Below are 14,103 nucleotides of genomic sequence, written 5' to 3' on the forward strand. Positions count from 1 at the left end.
TATAAAACAAATGTGCACTGCACTGCACAATCTTGCCAAGTCTATTCTCAAGTTCCTGGGGTTATTTGATATGAAAAACACACCAGGCATGTGTGCATGCTTGCCTAAAATCCTGTCAGGAGAATGGAGGAGAAAGGAATGTGTCATGGCCACTCCCTTGGGGGGAATGATTTCTCACTTTCCCTCTCTATCTCTCTCCAGCAAGCACGCAGCAAGCATATGTGCCCTAAGGCAAAAATATTTAAAGGTTTTAAATTATTTTAATAATTTTTCTTTTGTAAATTCAAAAGAAGAAAACGCAGGAAACTCAGGAAATCATCTCTTTGCTCTTTAACTGATGAATCCTCAATTACAAATTGCTCAGTTCCTGTACAGTCACTGCATATTAGCAACCAGCAGACTCCTGCCCACACCTCTGGTACATAACAATCACCAAATCTCCTTCCGTGTAAAATCCTACTGCACCCTCCACCGCAGTGGGCAGCCTTAACACAGCTGTTGGATGTCCCCAGTACATGCAGAGTGTAGCAGCCTCAGCAAGGACATGATACCAAATGCATGTCTGTTTTTGAATCCTAGCCCCCAACACTACACTTCGCAGCAGAACCTGGGATGGAAACAAGAAAATACTTTTTTTCAGTGGGGGTTGTAGAGAGTAGAGGAAGAGAGCTGGAAAGGAGAAGGAGAGTTAGTTAGGGGATGGGAAACCAACAAAATGTGGTTCTTTTTCAGGAAGCTGCTAGGCTGGATCTTTCAGAGTAGTTCACATTTTTTCAAGATGCGTTTTCTTTGAGGTGCCCCACTCCGGATACCCGGGTGCCCTCCTTTCAGCCCTGGCCCTTGCATCACCACCAGCCAGGGGAAGGAGCCTTGGCATGGCGGCGGTCACGGTTCTCTTGGATAAGACGTACTGTAATCTTCATAAACCTCAATGTTCAAGGTGCAGAGGGAGATTGGAGGAAACTTGTTTTTCCGTTGGTTTCTCTCTGACTACTGTGGCTAATCATTCCTAGAACAGGAAGCAGGAGAAATTTAGGTGGGAGACACTCTTCCGACAAGTCAGGTTTCCTCACCCTCCTAGGGTACAACTGATTAGGAAAAGCTTTAGGGTTGCATAACGTCCTTCCTTTAGGGTGGTTTCTCATCAAAAGGTGAATGGGCTGCTCACCCCTGAGAATCTCCCACCCTCAAGAAGCAGGGCAGGAATCTCTTGATTGTGTTTCAGTATGCTGCCTCTCATCTGCAATGTCCCAGTGAACCAATAGGACAGGAAAATGGGATCCATTCATTCATTTAACAAGTATTTATTGAGTTCCACCATTCTAGGTATTGAAATACATCAGTAAACAAAATGAAGAAGGCTATCTGGATGGTCCCATATTCTAGTGGAGGGAAACAGAGTGAATAATAGCAAATAAGTAAATTACATTGTGTTAGAAGATGATAAGTGAAATCAAGAAAAACAGCAGAGACGGAGTACTAGGCAGTTGGGGAGGAGGAGGAAGAAAGTGGGTTGCAACTGTAAACAGGGCGCAAGTAGGCCCCCTTGAAAAAATGCCATCTCAGCAAAGACTTGCAAGAGAAGAGAGTGTCTGTTATGTGGCTCCACCAGAAACCTGGAGGAACAGCAAATGCCTGCAGCAGAAAGTATCTGTACAGCTGTCAGAGCACGAGCACAGTGAGCAAGTGGGAGCATGGTGGGAGATGCCATGTGTGATGGCGGATGGGGTGGGAGTAGAGACAGGACTCAGAGCAGGTGGGGCTCTGCAAGTGATCGCAAGCACTTCACTTTTCCAGTAAATGGAATGGTAATCTCTGCTGTTCTGCACAGAGAAACAATAGATTCAGACCATCCACTTTCATGTTGACTGTGTTGAGAGCAAATATAGAAAGATCCTTCAAATATTATTAACAACACTAATAATATTAACTGAAGACCAACACCTTTAAGCTTCTGGGTCAAATCAAATGACCTCCAGATCCATCACCCTTTCTGGCCTAAATGTGGAGGTATGCAGGGAGGACAACAGCCTTTGTGCCAGCACAATTTAAACCATTCAATTGACACATCAAGACCTGAGAAAGCAACTTTGAGTTTCTTTCCCTGCAGAAGAAATGGCTATAGCCTAAGTCATTTCCCCTTCCCCTTCCTCAAACTTTCTTGTGACCAAAGAGACAGATTCCAAAACTGATTAGTTAGGTATAAACTATACCCTTAAAACAGCAAAGTGGCTGACTCTACGGCCTAGCAGTTAAGGAAGCCTAATCCCACTTGGCCAACTGTGGCATAAATCCTGGCCCCAGCAGCTGGAAAAACATGCTGGATACATGTGCTTGTGTGTTCAAAATCCTAACAGGATATAGAAATGGAAGAGAAGAGAATATGGTATAACCATACCCCATTGGAAGTGTTTCTCCCTCTCTCTCTGTCTCTCTCTGGTAACTGACAAAAATCAGAAGAAAGCACAGCAAAGCTAAATGGCTACTCTGGAGCCTGGCCCATTAACTCAATGCCTATTGAGGAACTGAGCCATTGTCTGAGCTGGGCACCCATGATGCTTTTTGGAATGCAACCTCTTTTTCAAAAACAATGACACAGTAAGTAAGCACACTACTTTTTCACTGATATGGTAGGTTAGTGGAATTCTTTTTAAGGTTATCAGTTTCTTTTGAACAGGGCCCTTTACCGCTAATAAAGAGAAGTTTGTTGCTCTGAAGGCAAAAAAACAGAAGGAGAGACACACTGAACAGACTCAGAAGACAACCACCGTTGTGGCTATGCCCTTCCCATCCCACCTCCAACAAGTAAAAGCAAGGGTTAGGGTAGAGAGAGTACATAGAAGTTAGCCCAATAAGAATCGTTGACTTTTTAATCTTGGAGCAAAAAAAGTCATTTAAAACTTGTCTAGTCCTGATGTCAATCTGGGACCCACAGGCTCAATTCCAACTGGCAGGTTCATTTTGTTTGAAATGTATGATTTTTTTGTTTTGTTCTGTTTTTTAATTTCATGAGGCTGATAACACCTTGTTTTACAAATAAGGATATTTCACACCACCAACAACAACAAAAAGTCCTTCTTGATGTTCTTGAAAAATGCATCTGCATTCCAACATGGTAGGAGTTGAGCAGTAGCTATCTCTATGGGTTGGACAGATGGCTGCCACTGCACCCCAACTTCTGCTACTCACTATTTCTAATTTTAGACAATTTCACTTATTATAGCTGTAAAGTTGTCAAGACTTCATCAGGTCCAAAACCCTCTATACAAAATATTAAAAACCTAGGCCCAGATGAAGCAAGAGAGTACAATCTTCAGTCATAAGATCAGTCACCCCTAGAAATACACAGACCTAAAAATAAAAACCTCACAGGAATTAAATTTCCATGGGCCAGTCAGTCCTTCCTCCTAATATAACCTGGTGGCCAAGTCTCCATAATACTCTGGGGCCAAGATCTTGGTTATGTTTCAGAATTATTTTTAATTTGATTTTTATTCTTGTTCACTCAGTGTCCCATGGTGAGCTGCATTTGGCACCAAAGGCTTGAACAAGCAGTGTTAGGGGCCCAGAGCTTCAGCAGAGTTCAGATGGAAACTATAAAACCACCAAGTTCCAGATGAGTTCCACCAGAAGCTGGTGGAAATCTCCTGCCCGCTCTGGTTAATGACACTTAAACACTGGACAAGAGTCAACTGATGAGTCTGTTTGCCACCCTCCCTTTCTGGGACTGTTAGGAAGACCTGTCTTTAGGACCTGGACAAACCATTCTCTGTACTCTTTCCAGTCAGTTAATGCTGTCCTGTCAAGTGTCCATTCCCACCCTCTTAAGTAAAGTGCCAGATCTTAGTCCATGACAGCTTGCTGCCTTTCCCAGGGCAAGTTCCAGCACTGAGCTTTGCTATAACAAAAGAAGAAAAGAGCTCCCTGAATCAATGAGAAGGTAAGGGAGGGATTTAGAGAATCAGAATGATTTCCTACTCATTCATGCACTCATTCATTCATTCAAATGACAGACTGATATTGAGTACCTCCTGGACTAAGTGTTTAGGAGATCTAAATGAAACTAATACACCAGCCTTGCTTTTAGGGAGCTCACAAAATCAAATCCTGATCACAAAATGTAACCCACGTGCTTATTGAGGCACCTTTCTTGAGCTTCCATTTCCTCATTTGTAACAGAAGGACACCACTAACTTCTACATGATCTGTCTATGAAGAAAAAAATGAGAGGGACCAGCAGTTAGCGTAATGGCTATGTCACTGAACTCCCATGTAACCAACTGTGGTTCGAGTCCCAGACCCGGTGGCTTAAACTCACACCGGGTGCCTATGTGCCCAAGATCCCAAGAGGAGAATGGAGGAGCAGGGATTGTGGCGTGGCCATCCCCCCTGGGGGGTGATTTCTTGCTTTCTATCTCTCTGTCTCTGTCTTTCTGGCGAGCACACACGCCCTATAGCAAAAAGCCTCTCAAAAAAAAAAAAAAAGAAAAGAAAAGAAAAAATGAGAAAAAAAGGATGTTAACATTCTTTATGAACTTCAAAACACAATTTTAGCACATGATTATCATGTCGTATTATATGTGCTGAAGAGTTTGAGCCATTGGGGAAAAGTCTTTAAAGTAAATAAATGTAGAAAAAGGAAAATATCTTCCTTACATCAAGAAACTAACAAAATGTAGGGAGAATAATGAAAATAGAAAACAACTATTGGCAATCATTATAAAAATAATAGATGTGGGCAGGAATCAATATATAATAAAACTGTGACTTAATGTGTGTGGAATAGCAGAGAGTTTATGTAATAAAGTATCTTCCAACAAGGTATATATTAATTTCATTAACTTTTACAGAAAACTGGCAGATATCAGCTTAAACAAATATAATCAACATCACTCGCAATGAGAGAAATTGACATGTGCCTCCTGATATAACGCATGGCAAAAGACATAACACTTCCATGACATTTCAGCAGAAAATGTATACCATGAAACTAATCATGAGAAGGCTTAGCTTGAGAAACAGCTTAGCAAATATCTCATGTGTACTTCCTAATGTCATTGTCATAAAAGAAAACTGTTCCAGGAAAAAGGAAATTCTGTTTTTGTTTTTCAACTATTTAAATTTTTATTTATCATTATTATTATTATTTAGAGAGGTTTTTGCTATAGGGAGCATGCACTCGCCAGAAAGACAGAGAGAGAGAGAGACAGAGAGACAGAGAGACAGAAAGCAAGAGATCACCCCCAGGGGGGATGGCCATGCCAAAATCCCTTCTCCTCCATTCTCCTCTCGGGATCTTGGGCACACACGCACATGCACCCAGCCTGAGTTTAAGCCATCAGGTCTGGGAGTTAAACCATGGTCAACTACATGGGAGTCCAGCGACATAGTCATTATGCTAATGCTGGTCCCAGTATTATTATTTCTTAATTTACATTTAATCACTGTACATCTTTACAGTGCACATCATGGCTTTTGCCAGCATGAATATAGTGCATATTAGTCAAGTCAAAGACATTACCATTTATATTATCATCAGCAGATAACTTTTCATTTTTGTGTCTATCAAATGTATGGTTTTTTCTTTGACCCCCTCCCTCCTACCCCCTAATGCCCCCAACACACTGTCTCTAGTATTTAGTTACCCTCCCTACAATTATACTTTCCAATTGGTAAAAGGAAATTTAAAAGACAAAATAAATTAAATGCATGATCTAGTAGTTATTTTTGCTAAATAGCAAAATTAGGATAATTGGTGAAATATAAATGAATTTTATAGATTAGGTTATAGTTTTATGTTAATGTTCTACTTTCTCTGATTAACAGTAGTGGTCAGGTAAGAGAATATTTTTATTTTCAGAAATACACATTTGAAGGAGTTAGGGTTAAAAAGCATCATGTCTATAACTTGTTCTCTAATGACTCAAAAAATACATATTTATATTTATACTTAATATATCTTGTATTTATATTTAATGTATTTTCCATTTCAATATAAAATATATGAAAATTTATGGCATATAAATGAAATTAAGTAAAATAGTAAATGATTAACATCAGGGGAATTCTTCCTACTATTCTCTTCATATATTTTATGTCTGAAATTTTGACAAAATAAAAAGTTAAAAACAAAAGCACAACGGGGGCTGATACCCTTAGCCTGCCCAGAACCAGCCCAAAGCATAACAGGCCTGGCTGCTCTTTCTGAAAATCCCAGATGCCAAATGTGTTTCACCCATTTTTCATCTCTGTCTTCAGGGCTTCCGATATTCATGACAAGATGGGAGATGATGCTAAATGGGCCCATTCCCTTGGTGATGGTTTCCCGTAACTACCCATTCACACAACAGAGCAGTGCCATTAGAACTAGTTATCATTGCCGAGCCAGCTGGGGTCTTTAAAATTTATCTCCTGGAACCTGCAATTCATGTCTTCCCTCCCATGACTGATGGGCGGCAGCAGGGTGAATCTACCGCCCTGCGTCATGCCACCACGGATAGATCATGCAGAAACCAGGGGACAGTACAGTCCCTACTGCTCTCTGCACCTTATCATGGCTGTCTATCTTGCTGAACTCTCCACTTGCCACTTGGGCCATATGATCAACTATCTGTCCTGGCAAGACACCTGAAAAACCAACCTGGTCTGGCCCTTTTGCATTTTGAGAAGCCTTGAAATGGCCAGTCCCAGGAACTGGGACACAACGTCCACAACATAACGTAATCCACCACACCCACAGAGACCCAAGGACTAAACTAGACAAAGCAGACAAAAATTTGTCCCCTGCCTTCATCGAGTGAAGACAATCCAGAGAAAGTGCAAGAGTGCCCCCATCTGCCCAGAACTGGAATTGTTCTATTGGGTCTTCACACCGTTAGAGGATTTGAAATCAAGTCTGCTTCCAGAGCACATAATTTTAAACACAATGCCACCATTGCCCTTTAAGCCAACACATGAGAGTTCAGCTTTATTACCGCATGTAATCCCTTCAACAATCTCAATAGCTAAGCAGACCATCAATCATCACACATTCTGACAAGATTGGAACAGGTGCAGCTATGGTAAAGTTACTTACCTGAGGTCAAAAAGACCCCTCGTAAAGCCTCAGTATCTCCATTGTTGAAACTCAGCGGCTGCAAAGAATGGTTCCTAAATTCTCCTGCACTCCTAACAATATAGAAGAGGTTCTGTGATTCGGGGTCATCCTCAATGAAGCAAAGACTGAGGAAAATACTAAGTCAAAAATACAAACTGTTTTCCTGTTGGCATCCCTCCTACCTAGCCCTCTCTTCCTGGTGTCCAATGAATCCATTGTTCCTCTCTCCCATCCCTGGGTCTTTTTATGCCAGCTATTAATACATTGGTTTAATATTGGTTAAATTGGGAACCAGCAGTTAGCGTAATGGCTATGTTGCTGGACTCCCACTTAGTCGACCACGGTTCGTGTCCCGGACCCGGTGGCTTAAAAAAACTCACGCCGGGCGCGTGTGCGTGCGTGCCCAAGATCCCGAGAGGAGAATGGAGGAGAAGGGATTGCGGCGTGACCATCCCCCCTGGGGGGTGATTTCTCGCTTTCTGTCTCTATGTCTCTCTCTGTCTGTCTGGTGAGCGCACGCGCCCTACAGTGAAAATCTCTCCAAAAAAAAAATATATATATATATATATTGGTTAAATACATTCCATCCTCCAGCACTTGGCATATAGTTTAGCACATTATAGGTGCTCGTTACTACCTGTTGAATGAACCAGTAAATGAATGAGCTAATAAATTGTTGATACTATTAAACAGTTATATGCCTAACCCATGGGATATGATTGTCTCATGTTCATTAGCTCAAAAATACATGTCTCCAAATTTGACATGGATGTTTCAAATATTAAAGCCTGTATATGTTTTTGCCTCTGTAATGCATGTGTGTGTGTGTCCAAAAGGGAAGGAACATGAGAATAAGATAAAGACAAAGTAATTGCCATTATGTTAGCAGACCCCTAGGTATAAAACAGATGTCAGGCACCTGTGCTTAAAAACCTGGCTGCACTCGGCGTAGTAGCCCCTTCCACACCTCAGCTGACAGCCCTTACTCTAAATTGCAAGCAGAATTATCTTTGAGGAGCAATTCTAACTCCTTTCTTCATCAGCATTTGGTGCATAGAAAAGGGCAGGCTTACAACTGGATCTATTTTCTGAATTTCCAAGGTTCTGGCTCTAAGTGAAACATCAGAGAGCTTGTGATCAAATAACCGATGTGATCAGATAACCTTTCATTACACAATAAAGGCCACCAGCGGCTGCTTCCACCTCCCCCGTGCTGGAGGAAGGGGGTTTGTGGAACACTGAACTTCTAAGGCTGGCTCAGAAAGCAGTTCAGGCCTCTGAGACAGCCAGCTGCTTTTTCCACTTGCAGTTTATTTCTCAAAGCCCCCTATTCTCCTATTTCCTCTTGTCTACAGTTCTCAGACTGGACTGGAAAATTTAGTGACTTCATTAGCTCACAAATAGGAGTCACAAGTCTCATTTTTTTTCCATCACTTACCTGCTATGTTATTTGAGCAAGTTCCTTGACTCCTCTGAGCCTCAACATTCTCCTCTGCAAAATGGAAGTTACAACATTCAAAGGCTCATGTGAGTTGCACACGTGCAAATGCAGAGTGTTAATCACTTGGAAGAGTTGACGAACCTGAAGTAGAAAAAGGCTGACATAGTTAGCATAAGGAGAGTGGGTTTCATGTAGAAGGCCATGTAGTTACTCCTCTTTCAAACCCCAGCTTATAGGCCAACCCCACAGCCCAGTAGTTAAGGGAGAAGGATCCCACATGGCTGACCACAGTTCAACGTCTAGTTCCTACAGCTTGAAAACACACTGGATGCAGACACATGTGTAACCCAAATCCCTACAGGATGAAGAAGTGAAGAAGGGATTGTGGCAACGACTACACTTCATTGCAGGGTGCTTTCTCCTTCTCTCTCTTGCTCTTGCTCTCACTCTCTTGTTCTCTCTGTGTGTCTCTCTCTGGCAAGCATACACACCCTCTGGCAATTAGAAGGAAAAAATAAACCACTTATGCTGGTCATCTCCTTGGAAAATGTCCCCAGGCATACACACAGAGGCCCGCCTCCAGGCCTCCAGGCATTGCGTCTGTGCTCCATTACTGCACAGAGCACTCGTGCTTGCCACTGTTTACCTAGCCACAATCCTCCAGTCAGGCTGTGATGAGCTCAAAGCAAGGCCGTTCTCCCAGATCTGACCTTCACCACTCAGTGCAGATCATCCAATAAGTCCTCACTGAAATCATTGAGGTGAAACTTTACTAACCAACATGAGAGGACCGTGCAGTCACTAAAAGTTGGCTCAAGGAAAGATTTATTATGCCCTTTTTTAAAAAAAGGATGACATCAAGCCTTAGAGGTGACTCTCCTCAGAACAGACAGCTGAGGACATAGCACAGGCTGGACCTAGGATGTGACCCAGGGTCAGTGCAGCTTGCACAGGGCACAAGAGGCCAGGTTTCCTCCCAGAGAATTGCCCAGTTACATTTAAATTTCAACTAAATAACAAGTAATTTTATAGCAAATGTATGTCCTGTACAATATTTAGGACATATTCATACTATAAATATGTCTGTTATTTATCTGAAACTCGAATTTAACTGGGTTTCCTATAATTTTTTTTTTTTTTTTCTGAATGGGACAGCCCAACTCCCAGATTCCAAGATAGATTTAGTTCATCTGCCCCAGTTAGCTGGATGACTGCAGACCTCAGCAGGTGTGGAATGTGGGCCAGGTGGCGCTTTTTATGAAAACCAGAGGGACCAGGAAAGAACAGTGTGGCACAAAGTAGGGAGTTTGGATCCTTGAAGTCACAGGAGAGCTGCTTCAGTTACCTGAGGACAAGACCTTCTGAAGGGTGGGAAAGAACATGCTTTGTCAGAGCTAGAGCCCCACCAAGACGATGCCACCACCAACTTGGAACTCCATAAAGTCCCAGTATCAGTATCACCAACTGCATAGGGCCATTGCAGTGATCAATGAGACACTGAATATTTAATGCTAAGGCCTGGCACTTGGCAAACTCCCCAAAGTAGCTTTTATTATTATCTTTATTTTGAGGGAATGAGAGGTAGCACATATTGCATATCCCCAAGATTATGTATGGATTGTCTCTCACAAATATTGTAGAAATTCCCAGTGATATTTACTATTACTTGCAGTTCACTAGAGTACAGAGAATTGCCACCTCCCCAAGGACTTGTGGATACTAAGTGATGGAAACAAGATTTGAAATCAGATCTGCTTGTGCCCCAAGTCTATCTGCACTGCACCAAGCTTCTTGGAAGGATCTTTTGGAGTTTTCATCATTTTTTTTAAATGCCAGAGAGTAGACGTATTCACCAAAGTGACAGACAGATGGAGAAAGGGAAAACGTGTCCCCCTAGGGGTATGGCCATACCACAATCCCTTCTGCTCCACTTCATTCTATCAGGATTTGGGTCATGCACGCCTATATACCCAGCATGTATTTCAAGCCTCAAAGGCCAGGATTTAAATCGTGATCAGCCATGTGGGACCCAGCTCCCTTAAACACAAGGCTATGGTGCCACTCTCGGGTATTCACCTTTCGGTAATCCTTTCGGTGCTGACTTCACTAAGACACTCAAGCCATTCCTGAATGACTTCAAGGCAGTCCATTCTGAAACAGCCTCCTGCTCACTGTCTGAGGGAAGGTGCAAAGGAGCAGGGGAAGACTGCCTCATGTTTCCTCTCTAGAATTCAGGGCAGGAGGACCAAGGCTGAAGTAAGGAAGCAGGACAGGGCCCTTTGCCTTGCTCCAGAGCTCCTAAGTGACAAGCCCCTGGAAGCAAGGCCGCATTTCAGGCTCATGGCCTCATTACTGCTCTAGGACCCACTCTTTGCCCGGTCTCTCTTAGCCCAGAGACCGGGTGGGCTGTGGAGATACAGAGGGTGGAGAAGTCCAAATGGAGCCCCCCCACCTCAGCCCCAATTCAGTTAAAGATTGCAGGAAGTGGTTTGTCCGTTTAGAAGTCGTCTCAGTTCTGGGGCCCTTCTGAGAAATGAACTTGCAGTTCTCTAAAGATAGATTGCGCAAAACAGGAGGGGGCAGCCCCCAAGGACCCTCCAACAGCAACTCTCCGAGGACTTCCAGAGAGCATTTCAAGAGCCCCTGGCCTGCCCTGCCCCCTTCTAGCAGCTGCCACCCTGGATGGACCTAGTGAACGCCCACTTGTGCAAGGCTCAGGTTTCAAGTCCCCAGTCCCCAGCGAAAGGGGCAGAGGGGATAACATGAAAAACGGGGAGGGGAGCTGAGGAGTGTGGGGGTGGGGCTTTCAGCTGTTCATGTCATTTGTTTTCCATGGGATCTTAACTGTAATTTCAAACTGCATCTGGGTTTTCTGAAACTATGTGATTTGACAGGAGGTTCACAGAGAGTTTAGGCCTCTCTCCAAACTTTCGCTCTTCATGCCTAGGAAAACAGGTGGCAGAATCTAGGAGGGCGAAGGGATATGAAGCAGCGGAGACTGCAGTCTGCTGATGCACAAACAAGTAACTAAGCAAATAAGCAATTGGCTTGGCCAGTATGGTGGGTGGGGGTACAGAGGTGATTCCACTCAGAAGTTAAAACCTTCCGGCAATTGAACAGGGCTGGTCTTGAGAGCAACAGTTATGCACCATGTGTTTTTACTCTGGAAGATGAGTTTTTAAGCTACTGGATTTTGAGGCAGCCCTACCAAGAAGGGTTAAAATGGACTTGAAGCTTATATGAGCTGTCAACCCACATCCCCAATTACCACTCTGATCAGAATCACTCCTTCACGTAAGCAGCCCTCAGTGCTGATTTCAGTTTGTTTGCAGGTCTTGTCTCCTGAGCATGGGGCTACAGAAGAGACTAAGACACAGTGGGCTTGGAGTCTAGAGAGAGGAAAAGAAAGGTAGACAGAAGACCCTCTGATTCCATATCACAGCATGAGTACTGAAAAGCACAGGTTTGCAGTGGGGTGAGTGGGCACCTCCCTGGAGGGGCAAGGAAACTGGATAGAGATCATCCAGAGAGCCTCCTGGAGGAGACGGCAGCTAAGCTGGGCTCTGAAAGATGAACTCAGCAGGCACACAGGAGATCAAGGCCAGTTCTGTCATGAGCAAATAGCACATGCATAGCGACATGAACAGACTGCTCTGTAGTTGTCCAGGAGGAAAGGATGTGGTCCTAGTGGGGTCAAAGTTTCCTCAAGCATTTGACCATGAGATCATAGGGGACATAAATCTGCTCTGAACTCCACTGAGCCCACAGTGGGCTTCAAGCCATCTTGGAACCCAAGAAAAGTCAGTGCAATGAATGGGACCTGGAATCGCACATTCAAAATCCTCCAACTACGTGGGACTCAGACACCATCACGTCACCCCCTGAGGCCCCGCCTACCATGATGGACTTGTCAGCTGGAAGTCTCTGCCATGCCCATCCTGAAGTCTGACCCCAATCATCACTGGAGCCTCAGGACAAACTGCAAATGCCTGCAGCTTCTCAGCACTCTGATGGTTGCTTACCTCTCCAGTCAGTGTGTCTTCTGTTCTCTCATCCAGTAGCTGTTTGCACTATCTGTACCCTGCAGGAGCTCACTGTTCTACTCCTCACACTTTTCCATGTTTCCCCAGGATCTTATTTCCCTTTACCCTGAACCTTTCCATCGAGGGCTCATGCCTCCTCCACCCTCCTGAACTTAACACCTGACTCAGCAGGAGTTTAGGGAACTGACTTGCCTCATCCTCTGTGATCTTCAAGAGGGAAAGCTGCCCATTCTCCATGCCCACATGCCCAAGGTAAAAGTGGAGGCAGGGGAGTCATGAGCAGCACTCTCTGCACCTCCTCATGCCTGCAACTTGGCCATATCCCATTCAAAGTTCAACGCACAAGCACCTTCTTTGCTCTGTAGTTGGGGTGACTGAGAGAAAACCCCAAAGTCGTGAAGCAATGCCACATGTCCATTGCTCAGCCACAACCCCACCTTCAAACTGTGAGGATCTAGGGCCCTGGTCAAGTCTTTTTTTTCCCATTTGTTCAGCAGCCTCTGCCATCAACTTTCAAGAACTTTCATCTTTCCTGTCTTATTTCTGTCACCCCACCCTCATCTAAAAAGGTGTACTTAAATTCCTACCCACCCTTTCCCCAAATTAACTATTTCTGTATTTTCTCTCCCACCTCATCCCCATACCTAAAGAGGTATCAACTTGCTATTGCTCCTGTGACAACTCCAAACCTAGCGGTGTAAAACTATACAGATTGATTCTCCTATGGAGCTGGAGGTCAGAATTCCAAAATAAGTCCTCCAGGGCTAACAGTCAGTGTTGACACAGCTGATTCCTTCAGGATCATCCAGGAGAGTTGCCTCTTCTGGCTTCTGGTGGCTGCATAATTCTGACCTCTGCTTCAGTGACCATGTTGCCTTCTCTTCTGTGATCAAATCTCCCTCTCCCTCCCCCTTATAAGGACACTTGTGTTTTGTTTTTTAAAGGTCCATTCAGATAATCCAGAATGACCTCACTATTTAAGGAGTCTTCATTTGATCACATCTGCATGGGCCCTTTTGTCATCTAAGGTAACATTTACAGGTCCCAGAATCAGAATGTCCCCACCTTTGAGAGGCCATTATTCAGCCAAGACCAGAAGATGACGTGTGGCCCCTCATCTTCATGGCCACCTTGGCTCTTGTTCTCAAAAATCTCTGTGTTCCCTTCTTGCCCCTTCAGTCAGTCTTCGTTACCTATGTAGGCTCTCTCCCATGAACCCATACACATGATTGGTGTCTCCAATATTGAAATGTAAATGGATCCAACATTTCCCTTCAATCACTACCCATTCCACTCTACTTTTCTCTAAAATGTTCCAGAAAGAGGGCTCCTCACTGACTACCTTCACTTCTCATCTCCCACTCGCTAGCCAGGCCACTCCAATATCTCTTCCCTCTCAACACTTCAGTGGAAATGCTCTTAGAAAAGTCTTCATGACATTGCCAAAACAATGAACCTTTTCAGTTCTATTCTAACTGAACTCTCTGCTACATTGTACTATGGCCTTCTCACTACTTCTTTTA

The sequence above is a fragment of the Tupaia chinensis genome, unplaced genomic scaffold (genome assembly GCF_000334495.1).
Source record: "Tupaia chinensis unplaced genomic scaffold, TupChi_1.0 Scaffold000513_1, whole genome shotgun sequence".
NCBI classification, from domain to species: Eukaryota; Metazoa; Chordata; class Mammalia; order Scandentia; family Tupaiidae; genus Tupaia; species Tupaia belangeri.